The following is a 16,910-nucleotide window of genomic DNA, read 5'->3' on the forward strand; positions in this document are numbered from 1 at the left end:
ATTTAGGCAATCTCATTTAGAATGATATACGTAGAACTTCCTCTTACAAGGCATAATCCTCCATTGATTCAAGTGATTTCTTCTATTAAAAAGGGTCAACAATTGAGGTCAAGGTTAAATTCCACAAACATAGGGACCCTATCCATGTTTGTCTATACATCACAAAGATTTAAATTAGGATTGAAACCTAGAGCTCAATTTGTTTGATTGAAGTTGAACATTGGTAGAACATTAGGTTCTTGTTCAATTGCAAACAAAGATTGCATACGTAGTTAATTGATGTGTGATTTCATTCTCATTCCAATTATCCTCTTTGTAGAATGAAGGCAAAGGCTACAGTAGACAAATTAGAATAAGAAGAAGATGCTAATATGTCAAATGGTTTAGATAATGTAGTCATTGACATGAATTTTGCAATCAAACAATTTTAGAATACAAAATTTTATATATAATTCTTCATAAATTTAATTTTTTACAATTTATATTTTTCTTAAAAATTATCAAGTGAAGTACAACCTGAGTTGGCCTAGTGGTGGAGAACTCATAATCTTGAAATATAGTTCATGAGTTCAAATCCCACAAAGTGGGTAGGGTGCGTACACCTTATCAGCTTTGGTCCATTACCTATCAAAAAAAAAATATCAAGTGAAGGGTATTTAAATGACCAATTTGAGATAAATTATAAAGCAAAAAAAACACTATGTACCAAACAAAAGTGACCATCAAATTTCAAAACTATTTAAATTCACCAAAGACCCATATCACCATTTTATAATAACAATACCACAACGAAAACACAATTTAAACTTTACACATATTTCCTTCTCAATTTTAGGAGCTCTTGACTGAACACAACCTCATAATTGTTTGCCAGATTTGAATGAATATTAAATTTAGTCTTTTTTATGTAATATCTTGATATCACAAGAGATAAGATCACAATCGTGTACAAAATGGCTTCAATGGAATGGATACCTCTCAGTCTTTAACTTTTTGCCAATAAACCTATATTTAAACTCACGATTCTATGAGTTTAATGTTAAACTTTCAAATAAAAACCAACAATCAAACATGTTTTCAAATTCAAATCTTCCATTCTATGGTGGAGAATTCTCTTCTTCATTAAGATTGAGCCTTCAATACTTGTTCGTCATCTGCTACACTGGTACAAGTGTGGTTGTCGTTGCACCAAAAGATCGAACTGTTAATGCCCGATACAACCACTAGACTTATAGAATCCACGGGAGGTGGTTAAGCCATGTCACAAACCCAAGCTATGCGCTGCAGAGCACAAGGAGACCAAGGGCGCACACCTTGCAACAATCCCCCCCAATGCAAGCGAGGGGTTTGAACCTGTGACCAAGATTTGATGCCACTTGTTACAAGTGTGGTTGTCGTTGCACCAAAAGATCAACCTCTTAATGCCTAATAAACCACTAGACTTATAGAATCCACAGGAGGCGGTTAATCCATGTCACAAACCTAAGCGGTGTGTTGCACAGCACAAGGAGACCAAGGGCGCACACCTTGCAACATACACATGGTGCAAGCATGAACAGTCTCCAAGAATGTTTGTCAAAAAAACTAGACAGAGACAAGACAACTTGACATGAAAGCAATACAATTGGTTTTGATAAAATGACAAGCAAAATTTGGTTTAAGAATACTAACAGATGGTATAGAATGAATGTTCCAAATTGTCTAGTTTTTGGTGAATTGATTAAACATGTACTCTTTGACTGCATGTGTCTGCAAAAATATGTTAAGAAAGATGAGTTCAAAGATTTGAAATTTATATTGGAAAACTTGCGGCATGAGAGGATATCTAGTCTTGTTCCTTGTCCGATGTGAACAACAATTCTTATTTTTTATTAGATTAAGTGGATAAATGTCTCCACTTAAATTTTGTGGTGGAAACACATCTTCTGACACAAGGAGAGGAGAGTACCTATTAAATTCACAAGTGGGTATATTTTGATGTGTTGTTTTGTATGATTATCTCTAATTGCAATTATGACAAGAAGATCTAAAACACTATTCTTCTTTTTCATTTTATCTCAACAAATATGTATTGAAGTATAAGAGGTGGAAAACTTTTGTGACTTTAGTTTCCTCTTATTCTTCTTCTTTTTTATTATATCTCAGCAAATATGTATTGAACTATAGGAGGTGGAAAATTTTGGAGACCTTGGTTTCCTCTTCATGATTTGAAAGAGAGATTAGGAAGTGTGGTTTTTAAGAACTATCAAGATATCTTTATTGGTATGTAAGTTTTGATGAAGGATCTAGATCCATTTGGAATCAATCAAATGGTAATGTGATTCGACCCAATTATGTCATTAGAATGGGATTTTCTCCTCTAGAAGACAATGATAAATGTATGCCAAGACAAAAAAAAAATGGTAAACAAAGTTTTCTATGAATAGAGGATGTATATAATTGAGTAGAAGGTATTGAAGTGCGAAAAGAGCGTTCTATTGAAAATAATTGAACTGTATTGAAGTGGGAAAAGAATATTCTATTGAAAATAATTGAATTGTGTGAAGACATGTATAACCATAAACAAAGACTACTTATGGCTACTTATAAATGAAGATTATAAACAATGAAAAGATTATGAAAAAATGAACAAATACATATCCCAAAATAATTTGAATATTTATATTACTAATGATTCCCTTCAATTTTTGGAAAATATATATTCAACTAGTGTAGGGTGAATGGATGGAGGGGGGACAACAATTTTAAAATTAGAAGTTTCAAATAGTTACCAGGTAATCTAGATGGAAAATTTAGTATAGGATTGTTTGAGCTTTATAATCCCTCTCCAAGTGATAGAACGTTTGAAACCCTCAAAAGTGGGTCAAATTCTCTTCTAAAGATAAAACCAAATTAGTTGAGGTAAAAAGAAAGAAGAAATAAAACTAAAGGGGGGAGCAATGAGCCATGATAGATAGACCCTTCAACACAATATTTTTAGTTTGTCTATACACAAAATAACTTAATTTCCAAGATTTCCTTAAGAATAACTAATAAAGAAATACAAGAAGTAAGCAATTCAGCACTACAAACACATCAACCCTTTCACAATTAGCTCAAATGAAGAGAAAATAAAATGACCACAGCATTTTCATTAATACTTTACAATACATAATTACAAATTTGGTCTTAATTTGACATAATACTTAAAAGACTAAATTACTAAGGAATTGCTAAAAGAAAAGGATGTATGTTAGATCATTGAAAATGAAAACAAACTTTTATTTTTACAATCTTGTAAGTGACAAGCCTTTATTGTACTAAATCCAAGCTATAATAAAAAATCATGTGAGAGAATGCATATTGCCAATCATTAGCAATTTTCTTTCTATATCAATGGATTACACTTCAAAAGAAAAAAAATCCTATATTTTCTCTATTGGTTAGATAGCAAAATTTCTTGATGTTGATTTTAATTTCCTATATTTGCTAGTATGGGCTTTCAAACCATGTGTAAAGTATACTTCACTTGCAATATTTCCACATAAACTTATTCATTTCATATTTCTTCCAAGCATTTATGAAATCATTACCTTCAATCCTAGATATTTAGGAATCATTTATTATAACTTCATAACATCAAAACCCATGGTTTATGTACCTTTATGTCTTACATCTCTTCACAAAGCCCTAGATTAGGTTTATTTTCTTGTGCTCTTGAAGCACACTTTTCCTTTCACAAAGTATCAAAGCTTTACCTTTGCTTACTTTATTTATTTGGGTGTATTTTCCCCTTTTGCATTATCAATAGCATTGATCTTCTTTTGACACTTCAATAAAAAAATTCTCTAACATCCATGGACCATTCAATCTTCCAAGCTACAATGTGATCTAATTATTGGTGTCTTGGTTATAGGGCCTGGTCTTATTTGTTTTGGAGCCTACTTTATTTTAGGGGCATAGGAGGATGCCCCACTCCACTACAAAGTCCAAGAGGACTATCCCCTCAGTGGGAGTTTCTAGATAGTCAAATTTTAGATACATATTTAAATCATAAATATTATTTTTATGTGGGGTAAGTGCACCAAGATGGGGGACAAAAAGGGGGTCTTAAAATGTCACTTTTTTCCTTAAATTAGTAAAATCTGAACTTAGATAGGAAATTGAAGATAGTTACACTCAAAATTTGAAAATGCAACAAGAACAAGAGTACTATAAATATTAAAATTTTCATTACCAACAACACTTACATGTGAGGATATTGATTTAGCAACATATTCATCACTCGCCTTCTCTATGGAATTAAGAAATGCATGCCTATTACATGTTTTTATTTTAAAATATGGTTGCACTATACCCAAACTAGCCTTATAGGCTTCCTATAATGAGCCAATAAAGTCAATTATGTCAAGTATAATATCACTCAAAATTTGTGAAAGAGAAAGAAAACTTATGGCTCAAGTCGATGCTTGACTGTCCATCTTGTCTTACAAGAATAAGATCAACATTACTTACAAATTCTTCTTTAAAAGAAGCCACAAGATCATCTCAAGAAGAAAAAAATCCTCTAAAAAATCTTCAAGCAATTTCTTTTCCTTTTTGTGTAAAACTAACAAACCTCATCCATATGTCTTCATCTTCAAATTAAAATTTATCTACGCTTTTTTTTAAATACCTTAACATGTTTGACTTTTGCCCGGATATCATACCCATCAAATCTAAGCATCTATTTGTAGACTTTGGCTTTTATAATTTCCATTCCATAATCAACCTAATTGATTCCTAGTTTTCCATACATAGTGTCTAAGGGAACAAGTAACTTGAACTTTTATAGCAACAAGGTGGAGATTGAGTTGCAATGCTTTCATTCTTTCTTCATACTCTTTTTTAACACTAGCCAGATTTCTAATTTTTTAATTTTTTTATTTTGTAGATGTAACGATATTTAAGCAATGGGTTTATACAAAATGCAAGGCTACTTGAATAGATTGAGTAAGCATCACCTGAACAATCATAGATAGCTAGTGCATCTTTCTTCATTACCCATTGTTGTGTATTACAATTATTTTTTGTCATTTTTTGGATAACATTGTTGTTCTTAATAGTGTTCTCTTCCCATTGTGGTCGCTTATTTAAACCCATGGGAATTGCATTTGATCTAGCAACAATATCATTAGTTAGTGCAAGCACATGTTCAACCCTTAACTAAAGTTCATTTTCTACTTACACCATTGTTTTTTAATCAAAAGTAGTGTTGACTAGGGAATCAACCCTTTAACATAGTCAAAGACTATCCACATTCCAATAACACATGCCCAGTTACGCAAGCAAACAAAGGGGCCTGCAAAACATTAAACAAAACTGGCCCAAATCGAGGAGGAATAGAAACATCCACACCTTGAATGGGGACGGTTTGGGGAAGAGGAAGGGGCCTCCTCTTCCACCTAAGGCAAACAATTGTCCAAGCAATGTTGTCCTTAGGATTAGCAAGGGGGGAATCATTCAGAGAGGGGTCCTTATGAAAAGGACCAGTAAGATCACCATTAGTAGGCAGTACGAAAGTTGCAAAAGAATGAACTGGTACCATAGTAGGTGCAGCACACATAGCTTCCAGAGGATGCAGAGGAGTTGTAGCATTTCATCGAAGAGCCACAAAGCTAGGTTGTGTGGTCTCGGAATCTGAAGGAATGCCAAAAGGATCAGTAGGTGACTCCTCACCCAATCCATTTGGAAGCTCCTCTAAAGCATAAATAGTTGAATGATCAAGTGTAGCATCCTTCCACTAGGTCGTAACTCCCTTGCGTTGTGAAGTAGAGCAGTTTGAAGCCAGGTGTCCTATAGAGAAGCACCTCCGGCAGTGGAAGGGGAGACCCTCAAAGTCCAGTGGTTGTATCCAAGGCCTATCCCCAACCATGAGAACCACATCAACAGGGAGAGGAGAAGTGACCAATGTCGACCAAAATGTAGGCAAAGGTGGAGTGACCCATCAAGGAAGTGTCATCATCCAGCATCAGGAAGTGACCTATGGAGTTGTCAATGGCCTCATAGCAGGATTGTTCCCAAAAGTACAAGGGAATATTTAGGAGACAGACCCACATAGGGCGCACGAAATTTGTGGCTTAGTGAGGGGGTTGAAGGCAATGGTCCAGGGTTTGACAGAGAGAGGGTAGGTGCCCCAAGCCCACAACTTTCCCAAAATCAAATCTCGATCAACTGAGGAGGTAAAGGAGGCAATGAAAAAGCCTTTAGCACACGGAAATAGCTCAATATTGTAAGCAACCAAGGGATTCCAAGAGTCACTTACCCAATGATGAAGGTATGGTAGGGAGGGCCAAAGCCTAGAGAATCTACACACCAGAGCACAGCGTTGATAGAACCCTATGTTGTCCATGACATCCGGCCCACAAACAACCACAAGGGATGACTTGGCAGAGGGGTATCCTTGCCAGAAGAAGTTGTCATACCATGGGCCAAAGCAGAAGCCATAGAGCCCATGGGAGGATGGGGTTGAGCAAGAGTTGTGGCAACAACAGGGGAGTAAGTGAAATCACCACTCGAGAGGGCAAAGCCCCTCGTAGCAACAGCGGTTGAGGGAGCCCGAACAGGGTGAACCACAGAGGAGTCCAGCGGCCTTGAAGTCGAAACGCCCAAGCAAACAGAGGCAGGAGGAGGCAAGCCAAACGAGAGAGAATTCAAACCAGGGAGAACAAGAGAGCCATTGCGCATCATGAGCATCTACATGGATTGTCATGTTTTTACATGGTATCTTGGACTACAAGGATAGTTGCAAGAGTTCCCTCGGATGTTGTATGTTGTGAATTCATAACTCATATTGTTCTATATTAGTACTATGGCTATCTTGAAATTTTAGATTAGTTGCATCATATTGACAATACTCATATTCATCCATGGAGTCATATCTTGATGCAAAGGATGGTCATCTTCTTCTTCATAATACTCAATAAATTCTTACTCATAATGAAGATGCCCCTCCCTACTCATTTGGGGTATTTCAATTTATATGCGTGGCATGTTGAACTTCTACAATCCAACCTCCACAATAAATTCTTGTTGTTCCTTTTTAAGGTGATACATCACCTTATCTTCTTCAACTTATTGTTTGCATGGAATCATGGACGAAAGAGAATATTGGTAATAATCATATATTTATATGTTAAGATAATTTGTGCCAAAATTGTGTGCTTTGTATTTCATATCCATGTTCATCTTATCAAGAAGCATAGCATTTATTTATAATTGATTCTCTTGTTGTTCAGCAATTGCCATCTACTTGTGTCTTTCCTTTTTGAGCCAATTTATCAATTCATCTAGTTCATCATTATAACCATATGATGTGCTAAGGGAAGGGGAGGATCAATGACCAGGATCTGCAATATAGTATTTTCATGCATCTTCTACTAACATCCATATCATTTATTTCTTAATAATTAGACCCACAAATTTGTCCATGTTTTTTATTATGTTGCTACTCGAATCTTCATAAGTGTACAAGTGTTGATCTCTTGAATCAATCAATAAACTACTTCTACATGCAAAACCAACTTCTAAGATTTGAGAGGTGTGTCTAAATGACTTACCATTATGATAAGCTTCCCATGATGGATGTCTTCATGAACTATTTGACACTGCATCTTCTTATTGTTGGTAATAGAGATGCCTTCTTCTCTCCATCTCAAATCCTTTTTATCTAATTTTAAATTTGGGGTTTGACTTGAAAAAAGTTGTCACTCTTGACTTGGAAAAAATCGAAATACTTTTCTAGAAATTACAACTACAAATACTAGGAAAGAATATTTCTCTATTCTAAGTTGTTGAGTTTTTAATGATGAGAAGAGAGATTTTGTCTCCCTAAAAATGGCACCATTTGTTGGTGTCAACTCATGGGCAATCAAACTCACTAAAACATATTTTCTTTTAGTTAAAATTCCCAATCAAATTGTAAAGGTTTTGAAGATATGAATTAAGATCGCACTTTATTGGTAATGGCTAATTTAAAGTATCCTTGAAAACCCACAATTTGTTTGCATAAGTTGGTGGGATGTCAAATTCAACACATGACAAAATGCAAACACAAACTTTCTAGTACTAGGGTCTTCAAAATAAAAAATGAATATCATCCCTAGCAATGACGTTATTTGTTTGTGAAAGTTGACAAGATGTCAAACTTACCCAAACGAATTGTTTCTTCACCAACTATGGTAAAAGTGTTTTCAAAATATGAACCAAGTTATCTCCTCCCTGATAGCAATGCCAATTTGTTGGTGATCTAATTTGTAAGTCCCAAATCTCTAAGGTTGGATGGTATCCCAAGTGTCAAGGTTGTCAAACCTAGGAAGAGTAACACAAAACCTATGTTCAAACCAAGAACTAAGAACCAATTATAGAGATGGGTAAGAAATCCTTCACTTTTAGCTCTACTAAACCAATGGTAGTTTCTCTAAGGTGTTGCAACTAATATCACTAGAAAGAACAAACACTAACCTTGACACAAACCACTCCCACTATAAAGTGAAACCCCTCTTTCACTTATAATTTCATATCTATATGTTGGTTTGTAATACTCAAGGTCAAGCACCTTATTAAAGAAAATAGTTTGCTATATAAATGTCTAGAATTTGATTGGTGGTAGCCCCTAATGCTATTATAGATTAGACATGGAATTGAGAATACACCAAAAAAATAAAATTGAAAATAAGTTTATATTGAGTTGTTTTGATTGTGTTAGGATGATGGGGATATGGAGCTAGTAGCAAATCAATCCCTTTATCCTATTGAGTAACAAATTATCTAAGTTTATATAAAATTTTAACACTTGTAACTAAAGGTGACACCTTAATCAAGATACCACAAAAAAGAGCATGCCTTTCAAAATGCATAGGGAAGTTGGGCTCTACACATACATTTAAAAATAATAATAAATGAAGAACATTAGATGAATCTATTTAATAATCCACAAGCATACCCATACATTTCTTTTATGGTTCTAAAAGGAAATATTACAAAATCATTATAAGAATTTTATAATCGTTTGGCTAGCCAACTAATTGACACACTCAAAAAATATACATTATACACATGGAGACACTTACTCAAGGTCGATTATGATTTTAATTACTTGGTCTACAAAGATCACAAATATTTTATTATAAATTTGACACAAACCCAAACCATTACAATATTAAAATGTTATTCCCAAATCTAAAAATTGTGAACCCTAGAATTCTAATGTGTAAGTTTTTTTCTCTACTATGCTCCCTTCATTTCTCCATTTTTTCCATCCTCTTTTCAAATAAAGTGTCCTAGATACTTAATACCCCAAAGGAAGATGTCACATATGTAATAAATTATATGACCCACCATGGGTATGTTGTAGAGAACGCCCATATTTCTTGAGCGTCATTTTCTTCAAATTGTGTGACAAATTTGCTTAAATGTCCCATGGAAACATGGCATAATGTTCCTCCTAGATCTACAAGTCTTTTCTTCATTTATGACACCTTTGGATCTAATGTGATAGGGCACAAAGAAGCCCACAAAAACAACTTCAAATGCAATTTGAATATGGCATGTAATCATTATATTAATTAGGGTGTCTTTTTTCATTTTTGTCCTAGATATCTATGCCCTTTTGATTAAACTATGTCTTATGGGCCTCAATGAATTAGATTTTATTATTGATGAACACTATAGACACATTAATGACATTTCTAGGTCATTTCTTTCCCTATTGTTGAGATTTTTTTTGAAGAGCCACTCCAAAATGATGAATAATGGTTCCTCGATAGCAATGGACCTTTTTTGTACTTATTGACCTTTTATGACTCATCAAATGCATTCAAAGTTCTCTAGGAGGATAGGTGGGAGCTAAAGTGAAAATGACAACAATGTTGAACTTTCAAGGTTAGGGGGAACTCATGCTAGACGCCTATGATTGAAGTGTCAAGGATCAACGTTGATTGGGAAGTCATGCCAAGAAGAGATGTGGAATGGAGGAAGATGTGTACTTGGGATGAGAAAGTCTAAAGATCCAATGAAAAACAAAGGGAAAATCCTAAAAGGAAAATGATTGGAAATTAGGGGTTCAACATGTGATAAAAATGGGTACCAATTGAGAGACAAGTCTGACACATCATAGATAGAAATATTTCTAAGCCATAACTCAACCTTTTTGTACTTGGGATGGATAGAATGACATCCTTGACAACCCAATATGTCGACAAAAGCAACACTTAGAAAATAATAATAAGTGTACGAGTCAGATATCGAGATTGGCAGGAAGGATGACAATATGAACAACCTCAACAACTCAATAGGCTGACAAACAAAGAACCTAAGGAATTGATCACTGTGGCTTCAATACTTGGAATTTTTTGGACCTTTTAAAAATATTGTAGCATGATGAACATATGGTGGACACCACAAAGTAGACATGCAAATTTTTACAAATGAAAAACCTACTTATACATCCTCAAAATGATTGAGAAAAGTGGGCTAAAACAAAGCTAGTATAGCCCATGGGTAAACATGACCAAATCTACAAATTTTGAGACTTGTTGAAGCTAGGCTCGAATAGATAGGAAATGAGTAGGTCATGGATTCCTGAATTGTTATAAGAGAGCTTGAGGGGTCTCAAGGGGAAATAGTTACCCTATTACAATTATAGTGAGATGTACTAGAGGAAGATCCTAAGTAGGGAATAAAACACCAATAGTGTAAGTGTAAGGCTTAGGTGTTCCTTTTCCCACAAAGGTCAACACACTAAGTTGTAAAGATCCACAAGAGAGATGCAAGTACCTCTACTAGTCGAGTATGATCATTAGGAGGCCATTGACAAACAACTATTCAGTGAATACTACTTTAAAAACATCATTAGAAGTGGGATCAAGGGGGGAAATCGCCTTAGAGGATCTGTTAGCACTTCAAGCAAACAATTGACCAAGAAGTTGTTGTAGAACAAGAGAAATAGGAGTAAAAACCTGAAGGCCAGGGGAGGCCACACCAATAGCAAGAGAGGGAGTAAATTTCAGGGGGGCAGCAAAGGCCACAACAGCAGTAAGAGGCACAACATCATCTCAAGAGGAGTCATCATTAGCCTTTGAAGAGTCCTCAAAATTGGAAGCCTCAACAATCAAATGATCATCATTAACATCCTTCCACCAAGTAGCAACACCTTTACGACGCGAAAGAGAATAGTCTATAGCTAAGTGGCTAGTTGAGAAGCAATCTACAAAAACGAAAAGGAAGGCCCTCATAAGCCAATGATTGAGTCCATGGCCTATCCTCAACATTGAACCACATCCCCAAGGAACTCAAGTCAACACAAATTTGAGTCTTTAAAGCTGAAACTGAAGTCCTGGTCGTCAATATTGTCATCAAGGGACAAATCACAACAATCCCCTAGAGGTACTGATATCAGAGGACTATTTGACGTTGAATAAGAAAAACCAGTACTCAATGTAATATTTAAAGTTTTAAACAAGTTAACTGAACATGCAGGGGCTTCATGTAATTAGATCCAATCACCATGTCTTGGTCCCGATTTTTGGTATTAATAGAACAATTGACTTTCAATCTAGAAAGTGTATGAGATCCAGTTCTCAAAATGTTATTAAATAGTAAATTAAGTTTTAACTGTGAAGGCAGGAGCTTCACGTTTTAGTCCTTATCTTTGGTATTTAACGCTGGAGTTGAAACTTTTCAAGCTAGAATATGTAAGAGGTCACCTGACATACACCATTGTTGAGAAGTAGCGCTTCACCTATATTTTTTAATGTTAGTTTCACTAAGTATTTTACATTCAACAGCAGAAGTCTTTAGGTTGAAACTTCTCAAAAAGAGACAACTTAGTCCAGAAGCATTAAATAAAAATAGCACTACACAGATAATGAGTTGCAAATTAAGGAATGAAATATGTTAAACATCCAAGTTTCGGGTATTTATTATAAAATGCAATCTTGTAAATTAAGATGCCATTGAATTTCACATGGCCTAACCAAAAGATTGCCTAAGCTAAAAACAAAAATAAAATACAGATCTTACCAATTTAGTATCCAAAAAAACAAGAAAAAGGAACAAATGCCTTGAAGGAATACGTAGTCCAAGCATATTGTGAGATTATTTGCACAAGTTTTCAAATTTGAAAGTATATATATGAAGATTAATCAATTTAATCCACTTATTTTAAATAAGCAGATTGAACATAGTTATATTCACATACATTCTATAAATATGAAAACCTAAACAGAGTGCCTGTTACATGATGGATCATTTTCATGACGATTTCCATAAAATTGAGTAAACCGCAAGTTTTCAAATAGCAGCAGCAGTCATACTTTTCATTTATAGTTGTAAAATAAGTGGATTAAACATAGTTATATTCACATACATTCTATAAATATGAAAACCTAAACAGAGTGCCTGTTACATGATGGATTATTTTCACACAGCAAGCTAATACTAGATTTCCATAAAATTGAGTAAACCGCAAATTTTCAAATAGTAGCAGCAGTGATACTTTCCATTTATAGTTGTCCATGAATAAGTTTAAGGAAAAAAAGATTATTTAGGCATTCTTTATGTTGAAAAGAATGTCATAAGTTTTCATACTATCACATTCAAGCCTAGAAGCATAATAAGATAAAGTTATTTCTGACTACTATTTTAGGCATACTTCAGTTATTACCAGCAATCTTCTGCAGGAAAGATAAATAAAAAATAGAAGCTACAAAATAAGATAATTGTATCTACCTGCAACAAAAAATGATTTTGCTTTATCCCTGAAGACAAGGAAATGTCATTTTACATTTTGAATAAATTCAAATAACTGATTTAGTATTTTTTTTTAAATAAACTAGAAAGAGAAGAAATGCTTTGAAAGATTGCATAGTCCAAACATTTTTTGAGATTATTTTCACGAGTTTTCAAATTTGAAGTATATATCTGAAAATCACTGTATTTAATCCACTTATTTTAAAATGCATGGATTGGACACTGATAAGTCTTTTTCATATATATTTTGTAAGTATGAAAACCTAAACAAGTGCAAACTGTTGCATAAGGGACTATATTCACACAATGACGGTGAGCTAATACTGATTATCATTGAAATCAAGCAAACCACAAATTTTTCAGAGTACATAAAAAAATTTAAATAGTAGCAGCAGTTTCACGTTTCATTTGCAATCAAGTCCACGAATTAATTCAAGGAAATGAAGAATATTTACACTTTTTTATGTTGAACAGAATGCCACAAGTTTTCATAAAGTCACATTCTAAAATAGAAGCCCATTAAAATAAACCATACATTTTTGGCAACTGTATTAAGCATACTTTAGCTATCACCAACATTCTTCTGTGGGAAAGATAAACAAAAATGTAAGAGCTACAAACTAAGATAGCACCAACAAATAATTTTGAGTAATCATTTACAGACAAGGAAATTATGTTTTAAATAAAATATTTCCAAAGGCAAATGCGGTACAACCTTTATGCCATGATCAGGAAAATGGGTCTCACCAACAAAAAAACATTTCCTCTCTTCCTAAAATTTAAATTTAAGGAAATACAATTGCATCAAGTGCAGGCCATCTGTCCAATATAAGACATAAAACATACCAGGAAACTTCAGAACATATAAGGAAAGTTTGCACTGATAATATCATCAAAAGTGTTTTTAGCTCGCCATGTATAGAACTAACGATGTAAGATTTCCACGTGTCCACTAATTTCCTTGCAAATCAATGGAGTCCTTTTTGCTAATATTTTACTCTGAGCTATGATATGTGTTGTCATTTTATGACAGCTTTGGTCCATCAGTGAGAACCGATCAAAGATATGTTCCATGGACCAGCGCTGCTCCAGTTGAACGAGGAGAGAAGAATCATGAAGTGTGAAGTGTTGCCTTGTCCGGAGGAGGTTCCTCCCTTGGCCTTTTCTTCTTCCCCGGAATTCCGGAACTCCGAGGTTCCGAAGTTCTTTCTCTTTCCCTTCTCTCGCTTTTCCTTATCCGAAACTCCGGAAGCCCGAGGTTCCGAAGTTCCTTCCCTTTGCTGCCTCTCCTTTCTTTTCCCGAAACTCCGGAACCCCAAGGTTCCGAGGTTCCTCTCCTTCTCTCCCTTTCTTTTCTTCTCTCCCAGAACTCCGGAACCCCGAGGTTCCGAGGTTCCTTTCTTTTTCCCTTCTCCGGAACCCCGAGGTTCCAAAGTTCCTTTGCGTGGTTTCCCGGAACTCCGGAACCCTAAAGTTCCTTCCCCTTCTTCTCTCCAGAACTCTGGAACCCGGAGGTTCCAAAGTTCCTTTGCACAGTTCCCCAAAACTCCGGAACCTCGAGGGTCCGAGGTTCCCTCCCCTTCTTCAGTTCCCTCCTAGTCCTTCTTCCTTCTTTTCTTCGAAACTCCGGAACCCCGAGGTTCTGAAGTTCTCTTCCTCGCTTCCCCTTCTTCCCTCCGAAACTCCGGAACCTCGAGGTTCCAAAGTTCCTTCCCCCTTTGCCTTCTCTCTCTAGTTCCTCCGAAACTCCGAAACACCGAGGTTCTGAAGTTCCTTTTCTTCTCTTCCTCTCTCTATCCCGGAAATCCGAAACCCCGAGGTTCCGAAGTTCTTTCCTTAGCCTTTTGAAGTTCTCTGGAACTTCGGAACCCTCCGAAGTTCCTTGCTCCTCCCCTTGTCTTCCTCACTTCGGGAATCCGAGCTTCCGAAGTCTCCGGACTTCCTTCCAACTAGCGACACTTCCGGATGGCGTGATCAGCACTCGGGGCTTTTAATGCTCCAACAATTTTGGTGACTTGTGCATTTTCTTTTGTGGAGCCACAAGGGTGCATTAAATGTTTTTGGCAAGATTTCCATAAAGGGAGGTACGGGGCCATGCTTGGTGACTTATGTCATGTCTAACCTACCTTCTCAGGATTGCCCAGACTGACATGCAAGGGTCATGATAAGCCTTGTAACCATGTTTTCTATATAAAGGTCGTTGAGCCTCGTTGTAAAGGGTTCTCTCCCTGCTGGCTTGACCTATTCCATGCTCTCCCACTTCTCTTGTATTTATCTTGCATTTATGCAACTGTAAGTTTGGCCATTGGCCTTATAATTAATTGAAAATCACCATTCTTGCCTTCTTTCAACCTATGCATGTTGTGTATGTTTTCTTACCTTCATCATAGATGTATGCATTTTGTGGTTTTTCTCTCCATATATGCTGTGTTAATTTGTTTTCTGAGTGTGACTTGTGGGAATCCTTCTCCCCTCTTGACACTCAATGAATTCTAACCTCCATACACGCATTGGAGTCACTCGTACAACTAAAGTTTGTGCATCTCCTAGGTGTTTCAGTTAATTCTTAGTGTCATCTCGGTGGGGAGAGGAACAATCTCTTCTTGGTGCATCACCTCCTTCTATTTCAAGCATTCTCTCTTCCCTTCACCTCTGCAAGTTGTTAAGATAGGCTTAGGAATTAGTTTTAAAGTGTTGAGTTGGTTCAACACCTGCACCTAATTGAAGAAGGAAGCCGGCCTTCTCCGGAGATTCAACCCCCTTGCTCAAGGTCCCACACTTCGGGGTTGTTTCCATGTTTCACAAGGTTGCTGAGTTGATAGCTTAGCAAGGGTGCAAACTTTTGTGATAACAATATGATTTGTAGAACTGTGCTGTGGATAAGGCTTATATTGATAGACATTATCTTTCCCATGAGTTTCTAGAGCTTGTCCTAGAGGTACAACACTTTCCAACCAGAACTCTCTGAGTCTTTCAAAAATCAAAGCCCAATAGTTGTGGTCTCTCTGTGACCTAGAAATTGAGCTTGCAGTGGGAGTCCAACAGTATAAATCCACCCAATTTCTATCAAGTATGCCCATTAAACCTTGTACTTGTGACATGTTGATATAGTAGTAGGGTGCTGAGGCCCAAGGTAAGCCAAGCTCAGGATTCCCCTTATTAAATGGGCATTTGACCTCTACGATGCCACCTGAATCCTCAACAACAACAGAAAGGGATCTTGCAATCAGGCCATCAGAAGATGCCCCCAACCATTGGAGCTGTTCATTGTCCTCATGATATATCTGAAACCCCAATTGCTCCACAACATTCCCTGTAATGTCTTTATACCTTTCTACAGCCATGCCTTCTTTATGAGATCCCCACTACACAGCTTTATTAGAAACAAAACTCTCCTTTCTAAATACCTTTTCCTCCCACAACTCAACTCATCTGTCACCCCAAAAACCAAGGGCAGTACTAAATGCACTAGCAGTCAGCCTATGTCTTCTCAAATCATTCTTCTGAACCCTGAGTGATATCTGGTGGGCTTGATTCAGACACATCTGGTCCAGGAAGTGAGATTGCATGGGAGCAATATCCAGGACTTTGATGAGGTTGGATCCGGAAACTCTTACAACCATTAACTCCTTTCTTACTGTTTATTTTCTAAGAAAATGTTGTAAGCCATAAACTCCGTTGTCTGTTACCAAATAAATTTGTTGCTCCAGCAGATATTTTAGAAATAACTGTAGTGTAAGATACTGTTACAAAAGTTGTCTGAATAACAGAACTGTCTATATTAAGAACAACCTACGCTCAGAAAAAAGAGAAATTATTTGAGGTAATCCTAAACTTAGTAAGAATTTCCCAGCAGTACCAAACAAACTAGATTCTACAATAGGCTTTCTAACAAAACTTGGTCTGGCATGTAGGATAACAACAGTAGCCTCCGCATATGAAAATAAGGGGAAAACCACAACGGAGAGTTAGAAACCCTCCACAAGGCAACATACCTCAGATTGTGCTTTAAAGATCAACTACGTAAAAGCTGAAGGTATACAATTCAAATGGTCAAACCATCTCTTGGTTTATTAGATGCCTTTGGATATTGCCTCAAACCAATTCTGAGAATCACTGTTAATAAGAAAGATCATGATATG

The 16,910-nt window shown here is 36.0% G+C and overlaps 1 pseudogene; it reads right to left on the minus strand.

Annotated features, from left to right (window-relative positions):
- Positions 1-13,402: 13,402 nt before the first annotated feature.
- Positions 13,403-16,391, minus strand: LOC131070858 (uncharacterized; annotated as a pseudogene).
- Positions 16,392-16,910: the final 519 nt, after the last annotated feature.

Source organism: Cryptomeria japonica, chromosome 5 (genome assembly GCF_030272615.1).
Source record: "Cryptomeria japonica chromosome 5, Sugi_1.0, whole genome shotgun sequence".
Classification (NCBI taxonomy): Eukaryota; Viridiplantae; Streptophyta; class Pinopsida; order Cupressales; family Cupressaceae; genus Cryptomeria; species Cryptomeria japonica.